This window comes from Limulus polyphemus, unplaced genomic scaffold, assembly GCF_000517525.1.
Source record: "Limulus polyphemus unplaced genomic scaffold, Limulus_polyphemus-2.1.2 Scaffold686, whole genome shotgun sequence".
In the NCBI taxonomy this organism is placed as follows: Eukaryota; Metazoa; Arthropoda; class Merostomata; order Xiphosura; family Limulidae; genus Limulus; species Limulus polyphemus.
In genome coordinates this window covers 244,080-252,914 of record NW_013666296.1, presented here as the reverse complement: position 1 = coordinate 252,914, position 8,835 = coordinate 244,080, and the positions used below count along the sequence as shown (strand labels likewise).

General features: G+C 28.0%; 1 long non-coding RNA gene across 1 annotated transcript; it reads right to left on the bottom strand.

Moving 5' to 3' along the window:
• Positions 1-2,329: 2,329 nt before the first annotated feature.
• Positions 2,330-8,685, bottom strand: LOC111085882. Its single transcript, XR_002610653.1, has 3 exons — positions 8,540-8,685; positions 6,219-6,338; positions 2,330-2,598 (listed from the first exon to the last, which is right to left on the bottom strand). It is a non-coding gene; the product is annotated as an uncharacterized LOC111085882 (long non-coding RNA).
• Between the last annotated feature and the right edge of the window lie 150 nt (positions 8,686-8,835).

Sequence of the window (8,835 nt, the reverse complement as noted above, 5' to 3'; positions counted from 1 at the left end):
AAGTAATATAATATATATATATATATATATATATATATATATATATATACATGAACTTATATGAACATGTAATGTTATTTGAAATTGCTGTGAGTGTGTGTGTGTGTGTGTATGAGTGTAAACGTTTTTTTGTATCCTAGAATAGTTAATAAATTTGTAACACAAGAGCTGATAAGAAAGTTAAGATGGTATTTTGCATCAATATTTTACTTTACAATTTACAGAAATTTTGTGATAGATTTTATGTATGCCATTATTAGAAATGTTTGTGTTTCGAGTATGATACTTCAAACCATTAAATATGAAATTGAAGACAATAATCAATAAGATTTTCAACAGGAATGTTTTCTGTCAAAGAGAAAATTTTGCCTGATGGGGATGAATTGTTTGTGCAACTAAAGCATTAGAAATTTTGATAACATCTTTAATCATTTTTTAATTTAAACTTTAGTGCTTGAGTATTGAATAATTTAGGTGGACAATTGTATTTTGTTTAAAAGAAAATCGTTGTTTGATGTCGTCCTATGAATGGAGCATTTCCATTTTGTGAATACATCATTATACTTGTATATAGATTTATTTTCAGTTTTTATGAATTGTAGGTTAATTACCTTTTCTCTTAATAATATTCTGCTTTGACCAGAAATTTTCCTAACACTTTTGTTACTTTGCTAGGAATAGAATATTCTCCAAAAATTTCTTGATGCTGAATTTTTAAATATAACTTTAATCAAATCTGTTTTGTTTAAGTAATAACTTTGAGGCAATGATATGTGTTATTTCTACCATTAGTTTTACATAATGATACTTGCTTGTCTCTGTTATTAGAAATGTTATGAATAATATACCCTAGGCCTAGATGGTACTTGTTCCAAGCCAAATCACAAGACCCAAATTATGAATTATCTTTTGTACATTTATATTTTCAAGAAAAACAAATTATCATTAAAAATCATTTGTACTATATAAAGAAATTAGGAAAAATATATGCAAATTTTGCTTCCTATGAATCATCTCTTTAAAAGACTATATTTAATATTTTTCACTTGAAACGTGGATAACATGTTTTATCTTGTTTACTATACATAAATAATATTAGAGATAATTAATACAAATTATTTTATTTTTACTTAAATGACCTATGCATTTCAAGCATGTGTGTAGGTCCCTTATAGGCCTTCTTTAGAAGCCACTAAATAGTCTTATCGTGAAATTGTTCAAAAACTACCATAAGAATCTTAGGCAGTTTAATCAAAAAATGTTTTTTTTTCATTAGTATCCTGAAGAACATTATTATTAAAAAGCTATTTAATAAAGTTTTTTGAAGTACCTCTTTTAATTCAAAAAGTTTTCTTGTAGTATAGAAATACTACAGTACAATTCAAAAGCATTTTAAAAAGTTTAAGGCAAATCGATCATTTATTATTTTTGTGGTTTAAAAGCATGATTTGTCACTGTAGTTGTATACAAGTTTCCTGTGATAATGTACTGAAGCTTGAAAAAAAAAAATTTGAAAACCAGTTAATCCAATGTGCTTGATGTGATTTGTCTTGGCATGGTAAAATAAGTGATACTGCTTACATTTTTGTAATATAATGAACTACTGTATCTTTAGCAATTTTAGTGACAAAGGTGAATGAAATTTTAGTTCATATTTACTCTTTAGAAAGCTATAAAGCTTGTAAATCACTGTATGCAAAATTAGCATGTTGCCATGTTAATAGTATCAAAATAACATTATAAATTCTGGCCCAGTTTTATATTAGATCAAAAGATGACAAAACAGAAATAAAAAGATTTAACAGAACAATAAAATATTAATTCATGCTAAGTTTCAACTCATCAAGAATTAGAATATTATATAATACAAAAAAAAATGTGTAAGCTCAGTAAATATTCAAATATGGCAAGCCACCGTAATGTAGCTTCCAAGTTTTGAAGCATAATTATTAGAAAATTAACTTATAAATATCACATTTAAACATTTTACGTCTATAAAGAAGTGGTCTCCATCATGTTGATGATGATTGTCAGATCACCATGAAGCCTTTTTCATGTTAATTACAAATCTTTTCTGTATTTGTTTATTTTATTTGTTTTATATTTAATTTTCATGCAGGTGCTACAACGATTATTTTCATCAACAAATTAACTCCTTTCAATTAAACTTGAACTAGGCTTTCTTTTAAGTGGATATGTTACAAAATAAAAAAATAAAAGCAGCTCAACCTCGTGGACAGGTTGGAGGACCTCGGCATTAAAGACCATCTCTTTTTTACACCTTAGTTAATGCATTATAAAACATTATAGAAGAAAAGTAACTACATGAAGCGAGAATAATCAAAATTTATTAAAAGCTATCTTTCAGTACTTCTCACCCATTGCGTTTCTACAGTTTCTTTACACTATCACATACATTTCTGTTAATTGAGTATTTGTTGGTTAGTGCATCATATTATATTAAAGTAAAAGAAGTTCTTCAAATAATGCATTTTTTTTTCTGTGGTTAATCCGAAACATGTCCGATACATTTGGAAAGCTGAACTTCTTTCTCTTGAAATGCAGATGTTTTGCCTCTTTTAGTGTCATTCTTGACATCTGTAAGTAAAATAAAAATACATAGAAGGATGAGAAACTTTCATTTTACAAAGTTTAGTATGATCACTTTAAAGTTATTTTCAAAGGGACTTAAATAATGTATTTCAAAACATCCGTACTGTTGCATGAAGTTATTCTTTACCACATTTAAAATGGTAATTGTTACTTAGTATGTTGGTTTCAGATCCTTCCCACTTATAATTGGGCAAAGTTCTGTTTCAGAAATATTGTAAATGCAGCTCATAATGTCCTTATGCTTGTTGACTTTAATATTTTTTGTTATAGCTGTATAATGTTTAGCTGTCAAAATAGAATTATGTAATTTTGAGGTACAGTGTTAGTGGTTTAGAAATAATTGATAATGATTTTCTTTCTTTGTCCGTGTTTGTTTGTATCTATATGTGTGGTTTCAAACGTTATTATTGTTATTACTGTTGTTCATACCAAATATCTATTCTAAATATTAACATAATTGTGATATATTGTGCAAACATCCTAATTTGTTGATCTGAAAAGTATAAAATTACTTATTAGCCTTTAGAGGAAACTTGCAAAAATATCTCATTCTTATTTTTGTATGAAGTGTTTAGGTTTGTTTTCTTCACAACATTTACAAAATGTTACAAAAATCCCTCATGCCCTGTATAATATTGTATAGACTTTGTCATACACACATTTGTATTATTAGACAGTATTTATTCATTTTAAACTTATTTAAACATATATATATTTAAATATATACACTATAGATAAGTGTAATTAGAAGTTTTTACTGTAAAAATGTACGTGTGATAAAATTGCTAAAATATTTTGTGGAGATTACAAATTTCTGAATCCATCCTCACAGATCTTAGAATATGATGAATGTATAAATAATTATATATACACACACATGCTCTATCAAGGTAACATGATTGCCCAAAATTATTTGAATAGTCTGAGAAACTAATATTGACATGTATGCTGCTTATTGTTTTTTAAAGAATTAATAATTTCTGGAGTGAAGCAATAATATGAAATCTAGGTGATTTTGTGAATTAATTATAGCAAACGTTATATTGACTTGTTTTCCTCACTTGTTGATGTAAAAAGATAATTTTGTTGATTGTAAAACAAGATGTCTAAAAATGGTTTTACAGGTTTTAACATAATAACTTTTAAGCAAAGATAAAGAGAGAGAGAATGAGTTGGTACCCTCAGGATTTATATCATCTTGGCATGATTTCTGGTGGTTTATCTCGGTACATTTACACAGTTGTCTTTGCTATTCATCAAACAAATTGATGAACACATGTTCTGGAATTCAATCAGTTGTTTCTTTGATAAAATTCATGATATTAGCAAGCATAACTAGATGTTGAGTGTAAATTGAAGACTTAATGTTTCCCCATAGCCATAAATTCGGTCAAGATAGTGTATCACCGTGGACAGTAGTTTCACACATAAAAAGAAAACTCTCCAGAATGTTCAGGAACATGAGTACAGTGACTGTTTTATCTTGGAAAGAATAGGGACTTTAGATCATTTGTCATGATACAGCACATCAAACACTGATGTTTGGTGAATCTCACATGTACTCCTGAGTGGTATATGAGTTCTCATCTCTCTACCTTCAACAGTTATACCTGTTTATTTCCCAACAGACAGAATTTTCCTTGTGCAATTCATAAATGTATTTTTTAGGTCCATCCAGTTGAGAAACACAGTACTCATTATAGTGCTCTTCAAGCAGCTATTTGGACCTTCTGATTTTTCTATGCTTATAGTTATATATTTTTAGAGTCTTAAATGCTGTGGCTCTTGATTTGTCAAATTCAACAGTAATCCTCCTCGTAGCATTTCCTAGGCTACATTGAAAGAGTTTTTTCACTTTAACTGGACTGTAGAACTCTGCTTTTGGGACACAGATCCTGTGCCCTTCAACTTCTTATGATACTTACTTAATTGCATCGTTTGTTTGTGCTCATGCATAATAAAGTTATGAGAACAAAAAAATTAGATTTCGACATATCACAAGGTGATCTATGTTTTTTGTTTTTGTTAAACACTCCATTTTGGTGGTGGTGTTTAAAAATTTTGGCTTAAACTGGCAAGATAAAACTTTGTGACTATCATACTTGATAAATACTGTATGTCTTTATCTGTCTTAATTTAAAAGTTGTAATGTTTTATAATAGGTAAAACTATTTATAGACACCATGTAACAAACAGTGTAACATATAGCCATTATCTAAAAATGAAGGAAAACTACCACAATTTAATCTGTAATTGACTTTAAACCTGTTGAGGACTACCATTGTAACGGGAAGGAGTTTTATGTGGTTCTGAACTAATCGGGAAGTAGTTATGTTAATACTATTTTGAGACTTTTTTGGTTCCATTGCTTTTAATCTCTGCATTATTATTTTTACTTTACACATAATGTATGCATGTTTGTGTATTTACTGAAAACTTAATAAAAAAGTGCCAAGTGTTACTGGATACAAAGAACTGTAGAAATAAATTCCTTGAAGGTCATGATAATTTGCTTTTCTATCTTTAATAATAATAAAATAGTGACAAAGTTTCATTTTGTTCACAGAACATTTGGACTGTTTTCTCTAACAATTTCAAGAGTATATATAATAACTGATTAAAAAGAACATTTTTAGTAAACAGTTTGCAGTCTGTACTTATTATTATTATGCATGTAAAAGTAATGAATCATTTCCCATTACAGAAATGTATCATTTGATTAAATTTTGCAGTTAATAGTGATTTACCATTTAGTGTACAGTGTAATTATTTCTATTTCGATTGACAAGATATAATAATCAGTCCACAATATATGTAGGCTTTACAATTCTCATGAGTGATAATGTGTAAAAAAGAAAATGGTTTAAATAAAATGAAATTTTTCTGATCTGTGATTTATTTTGTAATAAGCTTAATATAGGTAAAGTTTATACTTATAATCTACTGGTAAATTAAAATGTTGCTATTCTAATAAATCTAATTATTGTACATAGTAAATTCAAATGTAATTTTGCTATGTATGTATGTTTTTCTCATGCAGCGGGTGCTTTTAAAATGTTGTCACCTGTAATAATTCTAGCAATTCTATATTTTGTTTGTATTTATCTTCCGAAATTGGTTTAGAACTGATCTGTGTTCAAGGCAATCCAAATTCAATTCCTTGAAGACATAACTTCTTCAATAAAAATGTGTGTACATGAGTATAGATATTAATTAATCTTCTACAGCCAGGCATAAAATAAGGAGCATGGATGTAAAATTAAATGCATGTTTTAGTAGCTATATTTTAGGGTGAAAGTTGAGGTGCTACACTGTGTTGGTAGATTTAGGTAGGTTGATGACACATTTTGTTGTCTACTAATTTTATCATTCTTGGATGTAGTTATTGTTTACGCTGCAGATGAAATACCAGGAATAAGTTTTCCCTATAATTTCTTGTGGTCTGTCCTTGATACTGTAACTTGTTTCTGTTTTGTTGTTTTATTAACTTGGTGCAGACCGTGGGTGATATTTTAGATGTGGGACATTATAGGTTGTAGCATACACGACCACTGTTTTTAAATTTCCTTAATGTAAAGCTTATGAACAAAGGTTATAATATCTACCATTGCATGGTCCTACTTCTTACGTATTCATCTTTCATCAGAAAACAGCTTTCCGTTCCCACTCTATAGTTTCTTGTCTTACATACACACACCACTCATTGTTCTCAGCAGTTATTGGATCTAAATTGATATTTCATTGAAGGTATATATAGATGCTTCTTTTTCTCAGATGTTAGAATATATATATTTATATACAAATTCATATAACTTTCATTGACATAATAATAACCTGAAATTGTACATTGACACCATTTAAATATAAGTAATGCTTTATTTCAACTTTGATTCTGTTACTCGGGAAAATCTGGTTAGTTTAGTCTGCATTCATTATATCTTATGTAAATAGTAAGTGCATATACAAACAATTATTTAAATCTTGAAAATTTTCAGTGACTAATTGTAATTATCAGAGTTTGTATCCAAGTATTATGTTACTGAAATACATAGAGAAAATGTAATTTTTAGTAACCAGTTTTAGGTCAGTAGAGACAACAGAAACAGAATGCCAGATGTGTAAATTTTGTTCAGGATGCTGTTGTGTAAAATAAAGATTTTTGCATATGCAAAAAAAAAGGGATTAAAAATTACTTGTACCATGTTTAGCCACTATAACAATAAGATAATTTCATGAGATTATGATTCTGTTTGAACATTTTGACTTTTAATTGTATTATTTCTCAAAAAAAAAAAAAAAGGATTTACTAGTGAAAAAAGTAAAATGCTAGAATTTATTCATCATTTAAATTTTACTGCCAAATCCACGGTTTTGTGTTTAAACTAGTCTTTAACCAAAAAATGTCTTCGAATTGTACTTTTTTATGGAGGTCAAAGGGCAAGAAACCTATGTGAGTGTAGTTAATGTGAATGTGGTATAAAAGATGAATTTGGACTATTTTTTGAAGTACTTTCATATATATAGCTACATTTACCTTTTTATGTGTTCTTTAATGTATAAAATGAATTTCATTTCATCTGGGGACATCTTTGGAGACATAAAGGTCACTCTGAATGACCACTTTTTTTTACTTATATTCATAGTATTATATCATTTTGCCAGTTATTCTGATATAAGTATCTTGATCTTTGATCCCTGTATTTCAATCCCACCTCATCTCATATCACTTGGATTCTTTGATATCCATGAAGTAATGTATGAAGATGTTATTTTGTTAAAAACTTATTTAAACATTCAAACTATGGATTTGGCATCTTGGTAAATGAGGAAATTCTTACTTTTTTCCAATTGTAAATTCCTCCTCTTTTTTTTTTTCAGAAATAATATTGTTAAAACCCATAATATACAATGTAATCTACATGAAATTTTCATATAGTTTAAGTAATAAGACGTGCTAAAATGACTTTTTGATAATACAAAATATAACCATCTGCTGTTTTATTTTGTTTTGAGCTCATTGACCCAAAAAATGTTATCAAAGATTCGTGTTTGTGCTATGTAATTCAATGAGATACTTCTTGAATAATGATTTTTGGATATTGATCTTGCCAGCCCTCCTTTAAAGATTTTTAATATATATACATATATAAATGATGTAAAAGACTATTGTGACTAACTTTACCACTGCTAGAAGAATATTTGTATGCAAGTTTAGTTAATAGCTATTTAATGTGGAATGTAATTTAACTCTTGTTGTAAAGTGTGTTTGATGTTTACAAAAATGTATTTATTTTTTGAAATAACAATATAAAATTATGTGTTGTAAGATGTATTATGAAATAAAGAACTATCTAGTCATACTGAATGAAAGAATTGTTCTCTCCACCAGAATTTGATCATTAATATGGTATGAAAATACGTCAAGAAATGTAATCAACACTGATATTGTGTTGTAAAGTTATTAATATGTGCAGTAGACATTGTGTAAAACTAAAGTTTAGTTTATCAACGTTCCATACATTTGTACAGTTAAAAAAAAACATTTATGTATTTGTTACACACATGAAATATATTTCTCTGGTTTGTGAAATTTTAATTTAGCACACTATGCAACTTGCATGTTTCTTTCCCGCACGACAGAAAAATGTACAGTATATTGAAATTCAAATAAGGGAGGTGCCAAATAATTTCAAAAGAAAATATTTTCCAGAAATCTATAGAACTTAAATAAATATATACGAACATTATCGTCAGCAGTACTCTCTGCAGACCAATGATTTAAACATCTCTATGTGATATCATCTGACTTCTCACTGAATATAAGACTGTGTTTATGTTTGGAAATATAAAACAGACCTTATTTTTTACACAATTCTATAGAAATGAGATTGTTTCCAGTCTCCAAGTTACTAAAATAATAACTTACTGTACAAGCCTAAAGAGTGGTAAAAAACCCGATGAAACTGGAAAACAATTTTTTACACTACATGTTTCGACGTATACTATTGCGTCATCCTCAGGAGTGTAATGTTTTGCAAAAAATAACATTTATACAACTATCACCACCAATTTACGCATTAAAAAATTAAACGCCATCTGTTGATAACATTTCCATCAGGTCCATCATCCTTATTCAATAATTTAATTTTTTTTTTTTACATTTAATTATCTCAATAGATTCACGTATATTCATACCAATTAATTTCCAGGTTGTACTAAAAT